Below are 22,057 nucleotides of genomic sequence, written 5' to 3' on the forward strand. Positions count from 1 at the left end.
GGCTCCACGTTGTCCCTGGATAGAGACGTGCATGAGGGCCTGTAAACCTGAAGTGCCCATTGGAAGGAAGTGGGTCTTTTGTAGTATAGCCCTTTGGCAGGGCAGCCAAAAATTGGGAGGCTCCACGTTGTCCCTGGATAGAGACGTGCATGAGGGCCTGTCAACCTGAAGTGCCCATTGGAAGGAAGTGGGTCTTTTGTAGTATAGCCCTTTGGCAGGGCAGCCAAAAATTGGGAGGCTCCACGTTGTCCCTGCATAGAGACGTGCATGAGGGCCTCAAAACATTGTTCCCATTGCAAAGGAGTGGGTCTCCTGTCGTTGTAATGTCCATTCTGCAAAGAATGGGCGAAAAAATTTACCACTGGGGGTATACCTGAAACAAAGGCCTAACTCTTGTAACGGTCATCATGGTGGCGCATGAGGAGAAGGAGGAGCAGTCCAGCGATTATCCAAAGTCCAGAAGTGTGTACCCATGGGTGAGTGGAGGTACATGGCAAATTCCCGTTACAAACTTTAAATTCCGCTCTCATTTGCTGGTGGTGTGGTGAAGTCTGGCCCAATCCAACCCTTGTTCATCTTGATCAGAGTCAGCCTGTCAGCATTTTCAGTTGAAAGGCGGGTGCGTTTATCTGTAATGATTCCACCTGCGGCACTAAAAACACGCTCTGACAAAACGCTAGCGGCAGGGCAGGCCAGGACTTCCAAGGCGTAGAGAGCCAATTCATGCCACGTGTCCACCTTGGAAACCCAATAATTGTAAGGCACAGAGGAATGTCGGAGTACAGTTGTTCGATCTGCAAGGTACTCCTTGAGCATCTGGGCAAACTTAGGATTTCTTGTGGCACTACCCCGCACCGCAGGGGCTGTGGTACGTGAGGGGCTGAGAAAACTGTCCCACATCTTAAAGACTGTTCCCCTACCTCTGGCGGATTGGACTTGTGCCTCTCTCGGCTGTACGCCTTGGTTGTCCACTGATTCCTGACCTATGCCGCTAGCGTTTTGTGAGGGGAATGCTTTGCCTACTTCCGTGACTATGGCCTTCCGGAACTGCTGCATTTTGGTTGACCTCTCCGCCTCGGGAATAAGAGACATAAAGTTCTCCTTGTAGCGTGGGTCTAACAGTGTTACCAACCAGTAATGATTGTCGGCCAAGATGTTCTTAACGCGAGGGTCACGAGACAGGCAGCTTACCATAAAGTCAGCCATGTGCGCCAGACTCTTAACAGCCAGGACTTCAGTAGCCTGACCAACACGTTGACTGAACATGCTGTCCTCCTCCTCCTCCTCCTCCTCCTCCTCATCTACCCTGTCCTCTGGCCAGCCACGCTGAACCGAGGATATGACTGGTGTGCATGTCATATCCTCAATTTGGCCAGAGATTTGCTCCATGTCTTCATCCTCCTCCTCGTCATAGTCCTCCACTGCACGTTGTGATGAGACGAGGCTGGGCTGTGTGTTATCACCCACACCCACTACTGTTTCTTGCTGCAACTCATCGCGCTCCGCCTGCAATGCATCATGTTTGGTTTTGAGCAGAGACCGTTTTAGAAGGCAGAGTAGCGGTATGGTGACGCTAATAATGGCGTCATCACCACTCACCATCTTGGTGGAGTCCTCAAAGTTTTGGAGGATGGAACATAGGTCGGACATCCATCTCCACTCCTCAGGTGTTATGTGTGGAGTTTGACCCATTTCCCGACGGCTTAGGTGATGCAGGTACTCAACAACTGCCCTCTTCTGCTCACATATCCTGACCAACATGTGCAGAGTTGAATTCCAACGCGTGGGGACATCACACACCAGTCTGTGAGCCGGAAGATGCAAACTACGCTGAAAGCCGGCAAGGCCGGCTGAAGCAGTAGGTGACTTTCGAAAATGTGCAGACAGGCGGCGAACTTTTACCAGCAGATCAGACAGCTCTGGGTATGACTTTAGAAACCGCTGAACCACGAGGTTGAGCACATGGGCCACGCATGGAACATGTGTCAGCTGGCCTCGCCTCAAAGCCGCCACCAGGTTCCGGCCATTGTCACACACGACCTTTCCTGGCTTTAGGTTCAGAGGTGTGAGCCAGTGATCTGCCTGCTGTTTCAGAGCTGTCCACAGCTCTTCTGCATTGTGGGGTTTGTCACCTATGCAGATTAGCTTCAGCACAGCCTGTTGCCGCTTCGCCGAGGCAGTGCTGCAGTGCTTCCAGCTTGGGACTGGTGTGGAGGGTACAGTGGATGAGGATGCGCAGGAGGAGGAGGCTGAAGAGCATGACATTCCGGAGCTGTAGAGTGTGGGTGAAACACTGACTGAGGTAGGGCCTGCAAACCTTGGTGTGGGAAGGACGTGTTCCGTCCCTCGCTCAGACTGGGTCCCAGCTTCCACAATATTAACCCAGTGTGCCGTCAACGAGATGTAGCGGCCTTGCCCACAAGCACTTGTCCACGTGTCTGTGGTTAGGTGGACTTTGGGTGAAACAGCGTTGTTCAGGGCACGTGTGATGTTTTGTGACACGTGGTTATGCAACGCGGGGACGGCACACCGGGAGAAATAGTGGCGGCTGGGGACCGAGTAACGTGGGACAGCTGCCGCCATCAGGTCACGGAATGCTTCTGTCTCCACCAGCCTAAAAGGCAACATTTCCAGCGCAAGCAGTTGCGAAATGTTAGCATTTAGAACTGTGGCATGTGGGGTGTTGGCAGTGTATTTGCGCCTGCGTTCAAAGGTTTGCTGAATGGATAACTGAACGCTGCGCTGGGACAAGGACGTGCTTGATGATGGTGTTATTTCTGCGTAGGCAACTGCAGGTGCAGGACCGGAGGAGGCTTGTTCGCAGGCAGCATGGACAGGGGATTGGCTCGCATGCACAACCAGCGAAGACGTAGCAGTGACATTAGCAAGCACTGCTCCTCGACTCTGTTGTACTTCCCACAAAGTCGGGTGCTTGGCTGACATGTGCCTGATCATGCTGGTGGTGGTCAGGCTGCTAGTTTTGGTACCCCTGCTGATGCTGGCACGGCAGGTGTTGCAAATGGCCTTTTTAGAATCATCTGGATCCAACTTAAAAAACTGCCAGACTCGGGAAGACCTAACATTTGTACAGGCACTTTGTGTCGTGTTGTTGTTCCGGGGAACGGTTGCCTGACTTCTGCCTGGAGCCACCACCCTGCTTCTTACTGCCTGTTGGGATGCTACGCCTCCCTCCCCCTGTGCACTGCTGTCCTCGCTCTGCATATCCTCCTGCCAGGTTGGGTCAGTTACTGGATCATCCACCACGTCGTCTTCCTCTTCCGCACCCTGCTCCTCCTCCTGACAATTGTGTCTCATCATCGTCCACCCCTTGTTGAGACACGTTGCCAACTTCGTGAGAACGTGGCTGCTCAAATATTTGGCCATCTGTACATACGATCTCCTCATGACCCACTTCAACATGAGCTGGCGAGAGGCCAGAATGTGCGAATGGAAACGTTAACAGCTCTTCCGAGTGTCCAAGTGTGGGATCATTAATGTCCGAGGACGTGTACTCAGCCTTGTGGTAGGAAGGAGGATCAGGTTCTGAAATGTGCGGTGCAGTATCACGGCTACTGACACTTGACCGTGTGGAAGACAGAGTGTTTGTGGTGGTGCCAATCTGACTGGAAGCATTATCCGCTATCCAACTAACAACCTGTTGACACTGGTCTTGGTTCAAGAGCGGTGTACTGCTGCGGTCCCCAAGAATTTGGGACAGGACGTGCGAGCGACTAGATGTGGCCCTTTGTTGTGGCAAAATTAGAGCTTGCCCACGACCTCGGCCTCTGCCTGCACCACCATCACGTCCACTTCCTTGTTCCTTGCCAACGCCCTTGCGCATTTTGCAATGCTGTGCTGACGTGTATTCACTAGACTTGGGCGTTATATCAAAGTTTGTGCAAATCGTGCACCTGTATGCTGCCACCGACAGGCACACATGTGCGGTTTTTAAATGCAAGCACGGACGCACTAAGAACCTAACACAGGTTTTAGGAGCAAAAATTAAGAACTCTGACACTATCAGCCACTGCTGACTGACGTGTATTATACACTACACTTGTGCGTTATATAATAGTTTGGTAAAAACGCACACAAGTGCACCTGTACGCTGCCACCGACAGGCACACACGTGCGGTTTTTAAATGCAAGCACGGACGCACTAAGAACCTAACACAGGTTTTAGGAGCAAAAATTAAGAACTCTGACACTATCAGCCACTGCTGACTGACGTGTATTATACACTACACTTGTGCGTAATATAATAGTTTGGTAAAAACGCACACAAGTGCACCTGTACGCTGCCACCGACAGGCACACACGTGCGGTTTTTAAATGCAAGCACGGACGCATTAAGAACCTAACAGGTTTTAGGAGCGACAATTGCTGAGAAGTCTGACACTATCAGCCACTGCTGACTGACGTGTATTATTCACTAGACTTGTGCGTTATATAATAGTTTGTGAAAAACGCACACAAGTGCACCTGTATGCTGCCACCGACAGGCACACACGTGCGGGTTTTTAAATGCAAGCACGGACGCAATAAGAACCTAACAGGTTTTTAGGAGCGACAATTACTGAGAAGTCTGACACTATCAGGACTGTTTTAGACTGTGTACACCAGCCCCAGATATGATGATGAAGGCTGGTATACGGTCACCACTAGGAATGGCTATATACCCTGCCTGCCTGTATACTGCTACAATAGTCCTGAGAAGGACTCTTCTGGTCACTAGCCTGTATTCCAACCTGGCTATACCCTGCCTGTATACAGCAACAATAGTCCTGACAAGGACTCTGCTACTGTACTCCGACCTGGCTATACCCTGCCTGCCTGTATACAACTAGAATAGTCCTGAGAAGGACTTTTGGTCACACTGTTTGCAGCCCTGCTACGGAAATAGCTATAAAGGGCCGCAAACCTTTCCCTGAAGCAGCGACACTCTCCCTGCATTGACTGTCTGGATGGCTGTGAGCAGAGCACAGCGCGCCGGCCGGTATAAAGGCTCGGTCACGCTGTGCAGGCCGGCCAATCACTGCAATTCCACAACTAACAGGGCTGTGGCATTGCAGTGGTCTGCCAGCCAATCCCTGCATGAGGGCTGGCTCTCAAAAGAGCGCCAACATGCAGAAATGAAGACCACGAGTACAGCACGAGTATCGCGAGATTACTCGGTCCCCGCCGAGTAGCCCGAGTACAGTGATACTCGTGCGAGTACCGAGTAGTAACAAGCATGCTCGCTCATCACTAATATTTATATCATCATTCAGAGGCCTGTAGCAAAGCCAGGAAGGACTGGGTTAATTCAAAGCTCTGCAGGGTTTGATTAGATGCACCTGCCTAGCTTTTTTATAGAACCAGGAAATGGGTTTACTAGATGTTCAGTGTGCTGGGGGGAATCAGCTTGTTGCTGTATGTGTTGCTCTCTGGCACATGGTCTCTGCCAGAGGCTGGAAGAACAAGACTGAGATTTAAATGGGTGAGCCTGTACCTTCTATGGGACTGTTTATTGTTATGTTAAACCTTTTTGTTGGAGAGAAGACTGTCTTACTTTCTGTTGGAAGTTTATGGACTCAATAAACCTTCCTGTTTGCACAAGAAATTCCTTGCCTGTGTTAATGCTGCCACCTGAAATCAAGTGAATCCCTACAATTGGTCTTGGAAGTGCGGGCGTAAATCCCAAGGAGCCCAGATGACTGCTTTGTGGAAACTACTGTCTGTCCTGGGCGAAAGCAGCTACAGCAAAGCAAACTCGGTCTAGAAGCATAGAGGAGCTGGTTGTGCAGCAGCATCAGGAGCAGATGAGTCCCCTGGCAGAAGATCTCCATACTAAGGAGAAGGCACTTTCCGCTAGCCAAAAAGACAGCATCCATGTGAGGCAGCAGTCCAGGAAGCCTTGCAGAAAATGACTATGGAGGACAACATTGAGGCTTTCTTTAAGGGAACCTGTCATCAGAAATGTAGCTATAAACCTAAAAGTTTCCCCCTCTGCAGCTCCTGGGCTGCATTCTAGCAAGGTTCCTGTACTTTTTGTGGCCCCTTTTAAACCAAATTAAATACTTTATAAACTTGTACCTTTTGCTATGTAAATTTTGTAAATCGTCCATGGGGGCGGGCTCTCTGCTGACCGTTGCTGTCCCCCCACGCTCCATTTCATCCATCAGGATGCCGCCCACTACGCCCGAGGTGCCGCCCACGCCAGGATCGCTGGTGACGTGTGTCACAAGCACGAGATTATGGGCGGCGCTGTGATTGCATCGCAAGTGCCCGCCCATAATCTCGTGGACGCGCTTTCCCCCACTGCCTCCAGCGTTGTGCACAAGCATTCGCCGGCCAAATGACCTGACGTCACCTCCTTCCCATCTTACCCTGCAGCAGGGCAAAATGGGAAAGAGGTGACGTCGGGTCATCTGGCCAGCAAGCGCTTGCGCAGAACGCTGGAGGAAGAGGGGAAAGTATGGTCACGAGGTTATGGGCGGCACTTGTTGATGACACTCACAGCGCCGCCCATAACCTCGTGCCTGCGCAAAACGTCACCAGCGGTCACACGTGCACACAGTGCACAGTTCCGCTACAGTCGCGCATGCGCGGGACCACGGGCGCCCAGGGGCGGCGTCCTGAGATATGAAATTCAGCGTTGGGGGGGGGCGGCGTAAATCTGCTGGAGGAACAGCAACGGTCAGCAGAGAGCCCGCCCCTATGGACGATTTACAAAATTTACATAGCAAAAGTCCCACAGATGAAGGAGGCGAGCTTCTGTCCGGCGCTGTGTGGGCCCCCTCTCCACCGTGACCTAATCGGGTAAGTGCCCTCCCCGCCTCCCCATTATGGGCCCCGTGAGCTGCTTCTACCCCCCCCAGATGTCTGCCCTGCCAATCGCCCGCCTCCCGCGGGTGCTGTCCCCACCGATGCCGCGGGTGCTGTCCCCGCCGATGCCGCGGGTGCTGTCCCCGCCGATGCCGCGGGTGCTGCCCCCGCCGATGCCGCGGGTGCTGCCCCCGCCGAGCAGCGGGTGCGGGCCCCGCAGAGCCGCAGAGTTGTGTGTGTTTGTCTGTATGTAGCAGAGTTGTGTGTGTTTGTCTGTATGTAGCAGAGTTGTGTGTGTGTGTGTGTGTCTGTATGCAGCAGACGTGTGTGTGTCTGTCTGTATGCAGCAGACTTGTGTGTGTGTGTGTGTGTGTGTGTGTGTGCGTGCTTGTCTGTATGTAGCAGAGTTGTGTGTGTGTCTGTATGCAGCAGACGTGTGTGTGTGTGTGTGTCTGTATGCAGCAGATTTGTGTGTGTTTGTCTGTCTGTGTGTAGCAGAGTTGTGTGTGTGTGTGTGTGTGTCTGTAAGTGTATATGACTGTATAGATTTGTCTGTTTATATGTATTTTTGTGAGTTTGTCTTTAAATATGTATATGTACGTGTTCGTATCGGTGTCTGTGTGTGGATGGGGCCCACTGGGACTCTTCCGCCCGGGGCCCACAAAAACCTGGAGCCGGCCCTGCCTGCAGGGTGTCAAGGAGTATGGCAAGCTAAAGGCAGACATTTTGGCTCGTCTGACCATAATTCTTGCAGTCTGGCAACAGCAGGTGCACCACTGCTGGGGCTATCAAATGGACAAGTGTCCCCTGTTCCAGATGTTTGACCTTCTGCACCTGGTCAAAAAATGGCTGCAGTCCAACATTACTTCCCAGCTCAGATGGTGGAGAAAGTGGCGATGGACTGATTTATCTAGTCACTACCTAAATCCATTGTAAAATGGCAGCCGGTATATATCATGGACATGGTGTAAACCTGCATATTTGCTGTGGTACCTGTAGTACCACAAGACTTATTAGGGCGTTCCGTTCCAGAGGCAGATTTTATCGATAGCCGGAGAGATGGTTGGGTCTGGCTATCCACATACCTCCACCCATGGGCGTGTCTCAGATCTTAAAATGGTGTTTGTTTCACACATGATCAGTGTGTGGAGGTTGTGATACCCTTAGGAAGGAGCCTCTGAAAGAGGGTTCGTGTATACTGACTGGGGTCAGTGAGTGAAGACTGAGATACCTCGACTGGGATGCTTCTGAGAAGTTGTATCCGAACCTGTTAGGGCGGGGTGTACAGCAAGTTAAATAGACTGTATACTGTTTCATATTTCTCTGAATTTGGTGTGCAGCTTTCTCTTTATATAGATTGTGTATTTTTTAGCTAGCACCCTGTTCACATTTGCAATGGAGTTCCAGCAGTCTTTTTGACTGTTATGCAACTTTTTTCTGTTTGAGAACCCAGTCCTGCCCTTTAGCCATGTTTGTTCAATTTCCTATATAGCCAGGTCCCTGGTTTCCCATACACAAACAGGTTTTAACAGCACAGAGAGGTAACAATTGGTTAGGGACCCCATAAATAAGAGATTACCGTGAAGTGGTTAATGGGGCAGCAATGAATTGATCAATACATTAGTATTACATCAGTAAGGCTACTTTCACACATCAGTTTTCTGCATTCAGGCACAATCCTTTTTTTTCCTGATGCAAAGGATCCGGCAAAAACGGATGCAAACCGTATCCACCGGATCCGGTTTTTAACGGATCCGTTATGCCGGATGCGTACAAAACCGGATCCGGTGGATACGGTTTGCATCCGTTTTTGCATCCGGTTTGTCCTTTTTTTTTGAAGGATCAGCTTTTTTAATTAATTTGGTGCATGCGCAGTTTACAAAAACGGATCCGGTAGCCGCATCCATTTTTTACCGCATTGCGCCGGATCCGGCGTCCATAGGCTTTCATTGTAAAACACGCCGTATCGTGCCGGATCCGGCGCGATGCGTTTTTTTTGCCGGACAAAAAAACGTTGCAAGATACGTTGCCTCCGGCCGCCGCTTTGATAAATTTTGCCGCATCCGGAAAAAACCGGATGCAACGCAAAGCCATCAGGTACAATCCGGTTACAATGCAAGTCTATGGGGATAAAAAGGATGCGGTACCGGATCCGATTTACCCGTTTTTTTTCCGGATTGTACCTGATGGCAAAAACCTGATGTGTGAAAGTAGCCTAAGCCTGACATCAGTAGTATTCAAAGTTTTGGAGGGAATTTAAGGGATGACATGCAAAAATATATTGCAGAAAATAATATGATAACTGACAAACAGCATGGATTCATGAAAGATAAATCGTGTCTAACCAACCTGTTGGGGTTCTATGAGGGGGTAAGTGCAAACCTGGATATTGGTAATGCAGCTGATGTGATTTATTTGGACTTTGCAAAGGCATTTGATCCTGTACCACATAATAGCCTTAAGGTGGCTTTACGCGCTATGATATCGCTAAAGCAATCTCGTTGGGGTCACGGAATTTGTGACGCACATCCGGCCGCGTTAGCGATGTCGTTGTGTGTGACACCTATGAGCGATTTTGAATCGTCGCAAAAACGTTCAAAATCGCTCAACGGTGATATCACCCCCTATTCCCAATTATCGTTGCTGCTGCTGTAACGATGTTGTTCGTCGTTCCTGCGGCAGCACACATCGCTACGTGTGAAACCGCAGGAATAAGGAACCTCCCCTTACCTGCGTCCCGCCAGCAATGAGGAAGGAAGGAGGTGGGCGGAATGTTCGTCCCGCTCATCTCCGCTCCTCCGCCCGCTTAGTGACGTCGCTGTGACGCCGCACGAACTGCCCCCTTAGAAAGGAGGCGGTTCGCCGGCCACAGCGACGTCGCTAGGCAGGTAAGTAGTGTGACGGGTCTGAGCGATGTTGTGCGCCACGGGCAGCGATTTGCCTGTGTCGCACAACCGATGGGGGTGGGTACGCACTCTAGCGATATTGGTAACGATATTGCAGCGTGTAAAGCGGGCCTTATACTAAAGCTCCAGAAGCAAGGACAAGGGGAAACTATATGCAACTGGGTAAGGAATTTGCTAAAAGATAGGAAACAAAGAGTAGTCATAAATGGAACATTCTCTAAATGTGCCATAGTCAGCAGTGGGGTGCCGCAGGGATCTGTGCTAGGACCGATTATTTTTAGTCTCTTTATTAATGACCTTTTGGATGGGATTGATAGTAAAGTGTCAGTCTTTGCTGATGACACCAAACTATGTAGGATATTAAAAACTGACCTTGATAGTACAATATTACAAAAAGATCTGGATAAGATGTCAGAATGGGCAGATACTTGGCAAATGAGATTTAATGTTGATAAATGTAAAGTAATGCACCTAGGACGGAGTAATCCTATAACTGCGTATACATTAAATGGAAGTAAACTCGGGACTACAGAACAGGAGAAGGACTTGGGTATTCTCATTACAAATAAGGTGAGCAGCAGCACTCAATGTCAGGCAGCAGCTGCTAAAGCAAACAAAATTTTAGGGTGTATAAAAAGAGAGATTAGATCCCGTGATCCCAACGTATTGTTACCCCTCTCTAAATCACTTGTAAGGCCACATCTGGAATATGGGATCCAGTTTTGGGTTCCACATTTTAAAAAGGACATTCAGAAGTTAGTCAGTTCAAAGGCGGGCAACTAGACTACTATAAGAAATGGAAGGCCTCCCATATGATGAGAGACTGAAAAAGTTAGATATGTTTAGCTTAGAAAAGACGTCTCAGAGGAGATCTCTTATATGTATAAATAAATGTGTGGTCAATATAAAGGACTGGAACATGACTTATTTCTTCCAAAGACAATACTAAGGACCAGGGGGCACTCACTGCGAGTGGAAGAAAAGCGATTCCGACAGCTAAATAGGAAAGGGTTCTTTACAGTTAGAGCAGTCAGACTGTGGAATGCCCTACCACAAGAGGTAGTAATGGCAGATACTATAACCGCTTTAAAAAAGGGCTGGATGATTTCCTCAGTACACACAACATTGTTGGTTATAAATGACTAAAGGCCCCGTCACACACAGAGATAAATCTTTGGCAGATCTGTGGTTGTAGTGAAATCATGGCCATATTGTTCCATTTGTACACAGCCACAAACCTGGCACTGATTGTCCACAATTTCACTGCAACCACAGATCTGCCGCAGATTTATCTTTGTGTGTGACAGGGCCTTTAGTGAACAAATTGAGAACTGGTGGAGGAAGGTTGAACTAGATGGACCTAGGGCTTTTTTTTTTTTCAACCTAAGTAACTATGTAACTATGTAACATTAGCTAAATATTTTTTTTTTTTTGCAGTTATGCAATGTCACATTTCAATTTTTTTCAATTTTTCATATGGCTAATTGTATTTTTCATTTTTTATGTATTATAAAGCAGTTATGCTTGTTCATATTTCTCTGAATTTGGTGTGCAGCTTTCACTTTATATAGATTGTATACCATGTTTGTGTCCTGTGAAGCCGAAGGAAAGTTTGTGTTATGTTATCAAGAGTATGGTTTTGTTTATATGAGATACTAGACACTAGACATTTATATGGAAATTGTTTCTGTCATTACCTGATGGAGCAAGCAGAGTGAATAACCTCATCACACCATGTAAAGTTGGGTTGCACAGGGAGATCCCCAGAATGCAGATGACCTGGTGGTGATACTCAGCTGTGGAGAACTCCCAGAGCCATCAAGGAGCCTGAGGTCACCTATCTGCGATACCCAAAAAAGGAACCCAAGACCACCTCTGAGTGGCACCCGAAGACCCAGGAGGAGTCAGGGCCAGGTTCATTGGGTACAACTTGTTACATTGTCTGTTGGAGGTGTCGTGCCTCAGGTAATATTGTATATCTGTTCCAGGGCCGTATTTACCATTAGGCACCCGTGGTCCCGTGCCTGGGGCGGCAGGATGCGGGGGGGCGGCACCTTCTAGCAGTAAAAAAAAAAATATTTTTTTTTTGTTTTTTTACATATCCATTAAATCCGCTATATTTTCGGAGGGGGAGGGGGGAGAGGCGCACCTCCCATTTATTTGTATCCGCATCAATTAAGACGCGAATGCAGACAAACTGCGGCGGCCGGGCACAGAGAGCTGATTGACCCCGGAACTGCCGGCGCCTGCACTTCCGGGGTCACAGGCGCGCCAATCAGCTCCTTCCTCTGTGCTGCGTCCAATGCTGTATGGATTTCACATGCAGAGCTCACAGCAGGACGCCGCAGAGGACGCCGCGATGGAAGCCGGTGTCAGAAGAGGATACTCACGTGAGCCAGGAAGATGACAGCGGGCCCTGGAGCAGGCAAGTGCTCGCAGAGCTGAAGATTCATAAGGAGCGTGGGGGTGTCTCTAATGCAGACTGGAGTTCTGTGCATGTGGTGGGGGAATAGAGGCTGATATTGGGGGAGACTTGGGGGAAGAGAAGCTGATACTGGGGGAGGCTGGGTGGAGAGAGTCTGATGCTGGGAGAGGCTGATGCTGGGGGAGGCTGGGAGGGGGAGGCTGATGCTGGGGGAGGCTAGGAGGGGGGAGGCTGATGCTGGGGGAGGAGGGAGGCGGAGGCTGATGCTGGGAGAGGCTTGGAGGAGGGAGGCTGATGCTGGGGGAGGCTGGAGGCTGATGCTGGGGGAGGCTGGGAGGAGGGAGGTTGATGCTGAGGGAGGCTGATGCTAGGGGAGGCTGGGAGGAAAGAGGCTGATGCTGGGTGAGGCTGATGCTGGGGGAGGCTGATGCTGGGGGAGGCTGGGAGGAGGGAGGCTGATGCTGAGGGAGGCTGGGAGGAGAGAGGCTGATGCTGTGGGAGGCTGGGAGGAGAGAGGCTGATGCTGGGGGAGGCTGGGAGGAGAGAGGCTGATGCTGGGGGAGGCTGGGAGGAGAGAGTCTGATGCTGGGGGAGGCTGGGAGGAGAGAGGCTGGGAGGAGAGAGGCTGATTCTGGGGGAGGCTGGGAGGAGAGAGGCTGATGCTGGGGGAGGCTGGGAGGAAAGAGGCTGATGCTGGGGGAGGCTGGGAGGAGAGAGTCTGATGCTGGGGGAGGCTGGGAGGAGGGAGGCTGATGCTAATGGAGGCTGATGCTGGGGGAGGCTGGGAGGAGAGAGGCTGATGCTGGGGGAGGCTGATGCTGGGAGAGGCTGGGAGGAGAGAGGCTGATGCTGGGGGAGGCTGATGCTGGGAGAGGCTGGGAGGAGAGAGGCTGATGCTGGGGGAGGCTGGAAGGAGGGAGGCTGATGCTGAGGGAGGCTGATGCTGGGGGAGGCTGGGAGGAGAGAGGCTGATGCTGGGAGAGGCTGGGAGGAGAGAGGCTGATGCTGGGGGAGGCTGGGAGGAAAGAGGCTAATGCTGAGGGAGGCTGATGCTGGGAGAGGCTGATGCTGCAGGAGGCTCGGAGGAGAGAGGCTGATGCTGAGGGAGGCTGATGCTGGGAGAGGCTGGGAGGAGAGAGGCTGATGCTATGGGAGGCTGGGAGAAGAGAGGCTGATGCTGGGGGCAGAGAGGCTGATGCTGGGGGCAGAGAGGCTGATGCTGGGGGCAGAGAGGCTGATGCTGGGGGCAGAGAGGCTGATGCTGGGGGAAGCTGGGGCAGAGAGGCTGATGCTGGGGGAAGCTGCGGGAGAGAGGCTGATGCTGGGGGAAGCTGGGGGAGAGAGGCTGATGCTGGGGGAAGCTGGGGGAGAGAGGCTGATGCTGGGGGAAGCTGGGGGAGAGAGGCTGATGCTGGGGGAAGCTGGGGGAGAGAGGCTGATGCTGGGGGAAGCTGGGGGAGAGAGGCTGATGCTGGGGGAAGCTGGGGGAGAGAGGCTGATGCTGGGGGAAGCTGGGGGAGAGAGGCTGATGCTGGGGGAAGCTGGGGGAGAGAGGCTGATGCTGGGGGAAGCTGGGGGAGAGAGGCTGATGCTGGGGGAAGCTGGGGGAGAGAGGCTGAAACTGGGGGAAGCTGGGGGAGAGAGGCTGAAACTGGGGGAGGCTGGGGGGAGAGAGGCTGATGCTGGGGGACGCTGGGGGAGAGAGGTTGATGCTGGGGGGGCTGGGGAAGAGAGGCTGATGCTGGGGGAGAGGCTGCTGCTGAAGGCGGGGGAGAGAGGCTGCTGCTGGGGGAATGGGAGAGAGGGGCCAATGCTAGAGACAGAGGACAAGGGTTGAGGGATAGTGCAATGACAAAATCGATGGGGGGAGTGTAAGGACTCAGAATGAGAGGGGGGCAGCATTGGGAGCTCATTATGGAGAAGGGGCAGCATGTGTGGGCTCAGTATGGAGTGGAGCAATGTAGGGGAGTCAATATCAAGAGTGGGGTAGTGTGTGTGTGGGGGGGTGTCTCAGCATAAGCGTTAGTGTGGTGGTCTTAGTATGATGAATGGGGCAGCATGGAGGTGTCATTATGGAAAAGAGGAAGGCAGCATTCGCAGCTCATTGTGAGGAGGGAGCAGCATGCATGGGACATTGTGAGGAGGGAGCAGCATGCATGGGACATTGTGAGGAGGGTGCAGCATGCATGGGAAACTGTGAGGAGGGGGCAGCATGCAAAGCGTTAGTGTGGTGGTCTTAGTATGATGAATGGGGCAGCATGGAGGTGTCATTATGGAAAAGAGGAAGGCAGCATTCGGAGCTCATGGAGAGGTGCAGCATGCATGGGACATTGTGAGGAGGGGGCAGCATGCATGGGACATTGTGAGGAGGGGGCAGCATGCATGGGACATTGTGAGGAGGGGGCAGCATGCATGGGACATTGTGAGGAGGGGGCAGCATGCATGGGACATTGTGAGGAGGGGGAAGCATGCATGGGACATTGTGAGGGGAGGGCAGCATGCATGGGACACTGTGAGGAGGGGGAAGCATGCATGGGACATTGTAAGGAGGGGGCAGCATGCATGGGACATTGTGAGGAGGGAGTGTGTCGCCCTGGGCAAGCCAGGGGACACAGGTCACAACAACACACGCACCCCACATTCCCTGTAGATACACCAGCTAACCCACAAATCCTTGTTGCCTTCCTCCAGAGGCTGATGATGCACACCAGGGGGTGGAGCCAGGCGGTTGGTGTCCGCCCACCAAGGAGTTCACAGCTCTGGAGGCAGGAAGTACCAGGCAGTTTAGCCCAGGCAGGGCTTGAGTGAGGAGTTGAGTTTAGGAGGAGAAAGGAGTAGGAGGTGAACAGAGTGTAGCTCAGGAGGGAGCTAGAGTGAAGTGAAACAGCAGTGAAAGTGACAGAAAGCCTGAAGTTAGTCTGTGGCTGTGTGCCCAGACGGAGTCAGCAAGGTCAGCAGACAGTGGTGAAGGTCTGCAGTGGGACTGTCTGGAGGTTGCTGGAAGGACCACGGAGGCTGTGTGTATCCGGGGGTCTGGAGCAATATACGAAGGGCAGTCAGCACCAAGGCAGGGGCTTTTCGGATCCCGGCAAGGCTTGGAGTCGCTGTAAATTGCTAAATCCGTTAGTGAAGGGGACGTAGATCCCCCAACAAGCAAGTCCTGATTGACGGCAAAGGTCCAACCACAATGGGGAAACACCGCCACCGCCAAGGCACCAGTTTCCCAGGGCCGGCGCCTGCGGGCAAAGTGTGGAGCTCCTCCGGCACAGATTGTAGTCGGGGAGCGGGTAATCGGTGGGAATCCACCGCTACCAAACAGACATTTCAAAGGTGCAGGGAAGAGACAGTCACCGCAACTGCAGGGAACCGCAGCACCGTGAACCGTCCGAGGGACCCGTCCAACCAGCCGTTTGTTTACCGAGAACTGTCGCGTTTACTGGCTGAGTGAGTACCTCAGTGCCGCAAGGCACAGCGCTGCCCCTGCGCCCCTGCACCCCACTGGGCCCCGGGATCACCAACCCCTACCCACGGAGGGGCAACACAACAACTGGCTGCTCCGCCTCACCATCCCCGGGATCCCCATATAGAGCAGCGGTGGTGTACACTCAATCACCACAACCGTGGGTGGCGTCACGGACAATAAACAATCTCCCCAACCAAAATTCCCTTTTCACTCACGGGCGAGGAGTGCCGCTCGAGAAGCCCCCGGGATCCGGCCCACCGCTCGAGCCACCGCTGAGCAGCAGCCGCCGGACCCGAGCAGAAGGGGTGAGCGTAGTGTGCCGACACCCTCCTCCCCGCCCGCGACAACTTGGCGTCACGAACAGGATCTTACCGCTCTGCCGTCTGGTAGAGGTGCGCCTTGTTACCGCCGGAGGCATCCGGCAGAAAAATTTCAGAAGCCTCCATTTTTGGCGCGAAAAGTTCCCGCTCGAGCGTCTTCTCGAGCAGTAGAGGCGCGAAGGCCAAAACCCCGCCCCGAGAGAGGAGGGGCCGGAAAGAGCTAAGGGGGACGCGATGGCGGCTGGACGCATGTAGCTGCGGCTATAAAAGCAGGGACGCCAGGACCCTGCGAACATACCGTTCCTGGAAGAAAGAGAGAAAGACACCATGTGGATGCCGTCCCGAAACACCGTGGCCCCCGCGCCGGGAACCGCAGCGTGGGTGGAAATCCGGACCGCGCAGCTCCATCTAAGGCTGCAGGTCAAGATGCAGCTCCTCTTGGAGGAGTGGGAGACCGACATGGCGGACGTTATAGCCACCGTGCGGAGACGCGAGGTGGAAGCGGAGGAAGGGAGGGTGAGTGACCCACGCCCCTATGTCCCGGAGGGACCGGTCGCTGCGGCTGAGGGACCCGGTCCAAGCCCTCTCCCCCCGTTGCCTCCCTCGCCACCCGTCTCGGGGGCCGTGACCCCGCCACTAGGCCCGCTACCACCGCAACCGGTAGCGATACCCAGCCCGTCCGCCCCAGCGGACCGACCTGTAGCCGGAGCCCGTAGCAAACCGGAGGTGTTGCCATGGAAGGCCCCGAAGATTGTGCCAGAGACAGTCCCCGAGCAGTTTCCCGAGCCGGAGCTGATGGCCCGCTCTGAGCCGAAGGCCCAGCAGCGGAAAGCCCCTATGCCCATCCCCCACACCTCGGCTGAGGTGGCGCCGGGTTGTTGCTGCAAGGCAGCGCCCAAGGCCATGACACCGCGGGATACGCCGCCCACCTTCCTGACAGTGGGTAACGTTCTGGATGTCCCGCGGGGCCCGACCCGTGCGCCGGCGCTGGCAGCAGCGCCATATTGGGATAGGGAGCCGACCAAGCTGGGCCTGGAGATCGCAGAGAGGGAGAGAAGAAAAGCCGAGCTGGTGGCCCGAGCCATTCGAGAGAAGGAAAATCTGCGGCAAGCGACCTTTCGTGTCCGGGGCCCGTTGTATGAAGGGCAGGTGAGGCGGTTTGATGTCCGCCGGGGCTACGGGTTTATATATGAACCGGGCCTGGAGGCCGAAGTGTTTGTTGCCCGGCGGGATGTGAATGCCCACCTGCCCGAGGAACATCCTGGCCGTAACCTCATGCCGGGGGACATGGTGCGGTATACCCGACACTGCGGAGAGAGGGGGTGGTTTGCCCTGGATGTGAAGCTCAGGGGCAGCAATGAGAGCAGGGTGAGCTCTGCACCCCCTCCCTCGGATGAAGCAGCAGAAGGACCGGAGTAGGGCAGCGGATGCCCGTTGCACCGTCCCCGTTGGGACCACCACTGAGTTAAGTTTGTTTAAAAGTTTGAAAGAATGATAAGAAAATGATGATAACCGAAGATTTACCTGATTTGCTTGTGATTGAACCGGCCGGAGCCGGCACCGTTGTCCCCGTAGGGACCGTTAAAGTTTTGCATGGGAACTATCCATGGACAAGCCCGTGAACTTGCAGGGCAACCACAAACGTTAAGTGGCTTGTAAATAAGTTGTTTGCCGTTACCGTTTCCGCAATGCCGCCTCCGGAGAGGCAGGTTGGAGGGAGGGCCCTGAGCAGAGCAGGCTGGGGCCCAGCCACCAAAGGAACCGGTGGCTACCCTCTGGAGGGAAGGACAGATCCCGCTCGGGTGACTTGTGCTGGACTGTGGGTCAAGGGGTGCTGCCTGGGTTTTAGGGGCAGCATCAGGGCCAGGTTGCTTGGGTGGGAGAGAGCGGAAACCGTAACCGTAAACTGTTATGCAACGTTAAAAGAAATGTGCCTCCCGTCTTGGGAAGAGTTATTATTAAAAATGTACATAATTTACCGTTTATGATGTTATACCTTTTACATTTACAGAAAACAAAAGGAAAATAAAACCGGTGTTGGACGGGCAGCCCGAGGACGGTCTGCGTTTTGCTAAGGGGGAATGTGTCGCCCTGGGCAAGCCAGGGGACACAGGTCACAACAACACACGCACCCCACATTCCCTGTAGATACACCAGCTAACCCACAAATCCTTGTTGCCTTCCTCCAGAGGCTGATGATGCACACCAGGGGGTGGAGCCAGGCGGTTGGTGTCCGCCCACCAAGGAGTTCACAGCTCTGGAGGCAGGAAGTACCAGGCAGTTTAGCCCAGGCAGGGCTTGAGTGAGGAGTTGAGTTTAGGAGGAGAAAGGAGTAGGAGGTGAACAGAGTGTAGCTCAGGAGGGAGCTAGAGTGAAGTGAAACATCAGTGAAAGTGACAGAAAGCCTGAAGTTAGTCTGTGGCTGTGTGCCCAGACGGAGTCAGCAAGGTCAGCAGACAGTGGTGAATGTCTGCAGTGGGACTGTCTGGAGGTTGCTGGAAGGACCACGGAGGCTGTGTGTATCCGGGGGTCTGGAGCAATATACGAAGGGCAGTCAGCACCAAGGCAGGGGCTTTTCGGATCCCGGCAAGGCTTGGAGTCGCTGTAAATTGCTAAATCCGTTAGTGAAGGGGACGTAGATCCCCCAACAAGCAAGTCCTGATTGACGGCAAAGGTCCAACCACAACGGGGAAACACCGCCACCGCCAAGGCACCAGTTTCCCAGGGCCGGCGCCTGCGGGCAAAGTGTGGAGCTCCTCCGGCACAGATTGTAGTCGGGGAGCGGGTAACCGGTGGGAATCCACCGCTACCAAACAGACATTTCAAAGGTGCAGGGAAGAGACCGTCACCGCAACTGCAGGGAACCGCAGCACCGTGAACCGTCCGAGGGACCCGTCCAACCAGCCGTTTGTTTACCGAGAACTGTGTCGTGTTTACTGGCTGAGTGAGTACCTCAGTGCCGCAAGGCACAGCGCTGCCCCTGCGCCCCTGCACCCCACTGGGCCCCGGGATCACCAACCCCTACCCACGGAGGGGCAACACAACAACTGGCTGCTCCGCCTCACCATCCCCGGGATCCCCATACAGAGCAGCGGTGGTGTACACTCAATCACCACAACCGTGGGTGGCGTCACGGACAATAAACAATCTCCCCAACCAAAATTCCCTTTTCACTCACGGGCGAGGAGTGCCGCTCGAGAAGCCCCCGGGATCCGGCCCACCGCTCGAGCCACCGCTGAGCAGCAGCCGCCGGACCCGAGCAGAAGGGGTGAGCGTAGTGTGCCGACACTCTCCTCCCCGCCCGCGACAGGAGCATCATGCATGGGACATTGTGAGAAGGGGGCAGCATGCTTGGGAAACTGTGAGGAGGGGACAGCATGCATGGGACATTGTGAGGAGGAGGCAGCATGCATGGGACACTGTGAGGAGGGGGCAGCATGCATGGGACATTGTGAGGAGGGGGCAGCATGCATGGGACATTGTGAGGAGGGGGCAACATCATGTGAGGTCAATGTGCAGATCATATTTCATAATTGAGGAAGGTGTGGTGGGTATAATTTATAAGGGAGGGCAGTGTGTAGTTTATTAGGGGCAGTGTGACAGTCACAGTATATAAGTGGGGACGGTGTGCTGGGAATATTTTATACTCATGCTATGTTTTGATGTGCCTGTGGTGATCCCCATTGGGGGGGGGAATTAGTGCCCTTCGTTTCTCATTGATACTTTTTCAAGTGTTTTACAGAGTAGATCTACCTTAAACAGATGTCGTGTGCGAAAACTCATAGTGTTACGTTGTCCATAAGGGGCGCGACCACTTAAAGTGCCTAGGGCAGCACGAAGGCAAAATACAGCCCTGATCTGTTCCCTGGCCTTGGAACCAATGGACTGCAGCATAAGCTGGAGCTGTTCCTACTTCATCTAACCTGCCTGTAGGGCTGTTCCTTATCTTGGTGAGGGGCCTTAGGTATGCTGTTGAACTGTGAACAGTGTGCAAAAAACTGGACTTCTGGATTCCAGGAGTTAGGTGACCCTGGTAGGGGCCACACTTACAAATGTGCCAGTCGCTGGAAAGACTGTAGTCTTCAGGTGTGTTCATGGAGATGTGAAGAACCTACCTGTGGCCAGGGTTAACATTGCCACAGATTACAGTTTCATGTCCCACAAAGTGGAATGGGTAAAAAAAAACTTGTTGCACCCACTTGTTGCACCCTGTAACTATTGGAAGGGATTTTACAGTTTTGGGTTTTGTGAAAGAAGAGTTATCGCCTGGTAGTTTGGCTGTCAATTAGATTAGCAATAAAAAGTTTGTCACATGCTAATGAGTTGCCATTGTCTGTATTGGCTGACAATTTGGAGGTCAAAGGATCTCCTAAGGTCAATATCCCTGAGCAGGAGGTGTCCAGGGAAAACTTTGGAATCGTCTAAATCAGGGACTAAGGGGTACTTTGTACGTTGCGACATCGCTACTGTGATATCGTCGGGGTCAATTCGAAAGTGACGCACATCCGGCGCCGGTAACAACATCGCAACGTGTAAAGCCTAGATGCGCCAATAAACGATCGCAAAAGCGTCGTAAATCGGTGATCTGTGTAGCGACGGACATTTTCATAATGTCGCACCAATAGGAGATACGATGTTGTTCCTCGTTCCTGCGGCAGCACACATCGCTGTGTGTGAAGCCGCAGGAGCGAGGAACATCTCCTTACCTGCCTCCACCGCCAATGCGAAAGGAAGGATGTGGGTGGGATGTTTACGTCCCGCTCATCTCCGCCTCTCCGCTTCTATTGGCCGCCTGCCGAGTGACATCGCTGTGATGCCGCACGACCCACCCCCTTAGGAAGGGGGCGGGTCGCCAGCCAGAATGACGTCGCAGGGCAGGTAAGTGCGTGTGAAGCTGCCGTAGCGATAATGTTCGCTACGGCAGCTATCACAAGATATCGCATGTGCGACGGGGGTGGGTACTATCGCGCTCAGCATTTCAGAATTGCTAGCATCGGCTAGTGATGTCACAGCGTGCAAAGTACCCCTAAGGGTACTGTCACACTTTAGCGACGCTCCAGCGATCCCACCAGCGAGCTGACCTGGTCAGGATTGCTGGTGCGTCGCTACATGGTCACTGGTGAGCTGTCAATCAGGCAGATCTCACCAGTGACCAGCCCCCAGCCAGCATCGACGCGTGGAAGCGATGCTGCGTTTGGTAACTAAGGTAAATATCGGGTAACAAAGCAAAGCACTTCACTTGGTTACCTGATATTTACCTTGGTTACAGCTTACCGCAGGCTGCCAGAAGCCGACTCCCTGCTCCCTGCACATTCAGATCGTTGCTCTCTCGCTGTCACACACAGCGATGTGTGCTTCACAGCGGGAGAGCAACGTCCAAAAAATGAACCAGCACTGTGTGTAACGAGCAGCGATCTCACAGCAGGGGCCAGATCGCTGCTCAGTGTCACACACAGCGAGATCTCTAATGAGGTTGAAGTGGCCGCGGGTAAGGCCGCGGCTGAGTTCCCATAATCTGCGCCAACAAAATCCCCACGCTCAGATTTTATGCAAGGGTACATTTCTTTACTGGTAAACATTTCAATGACACACGCAGCTGGCTTAGCAGCACACATAATCAGGGTTTGCTATCCGAGTCTCTAACTTCGGACACACGGCGCAGAACACAAAAAAAACAGCAATGATAAACAAGAATTCTGTCCCTGACTTACCCTATGGGTTACATTACCAGTCCAAAACACAAGGAGGGAGGGCTCCCACGTAGCAGGCCTGGACTCTGGGTAAACAGCGGCGACTCCAAGGAGCAGAGATGGGGAAATCTTCAGCCCTCTCGCCAGAGGACTAGCATACAGTCTCTTGGAATGGAGGAAGGAGACGGTCCGGAGGTCCCTTGAATCCAGTATCACATCTGCAGCAGTTCTGGCAATCCCTCACACTTCATCGATGAGGGCAGTCCGAGGCAGGTCTGCTCTGATACAGCTCCAGTGGCTCAGTGAGCTTTTTCCCGCACTTTTTTCCTGTACAACCAGTGTTTGTGGGAGGGGATCAGATTTTACAGTGTCCGCCCCTCGAGCAATTTCAGCACTTGTCCACAAGGTGGCAGCACCATCCTGTGTAATGTCAGTCTCCATGTCCT

At 53.2% G+C, this 22,057-nt stretch overlaps 1 protein-coding gene across 2 annotated transcripts in view; it reads right to left on the reverse strand.

Annotated features, from left to right (window-relative positions):
- The window catches only part of LOC142303768 (neuronal acetylcholine receptor subunit beta-4-like), a 151,549-nt gene that overhangs the window by 102,921 nt on the left and 26,571 nt on the right, over positions 1-22,057 (reverse strand). The window lies entirely within an intron of this gene.

The sequence above is a fragment of the Anomaloglossus baeobatrachus genome, chromosome 4 (genome assembly GCF_048569485.1).
Source record: "Anomaloglossus baeobatrachus isolate aAnoBae1 chromosome 4, aAnoBae1.hap1, whole genome shotgun sequence".
Classification (NCBI taxonomy): Eukaryota; Metazoa; Chordata; class Amphibia; order Anura; family Aromobatidae; genus Anomaloglossus; species Anomaloglossus baeobatrachus.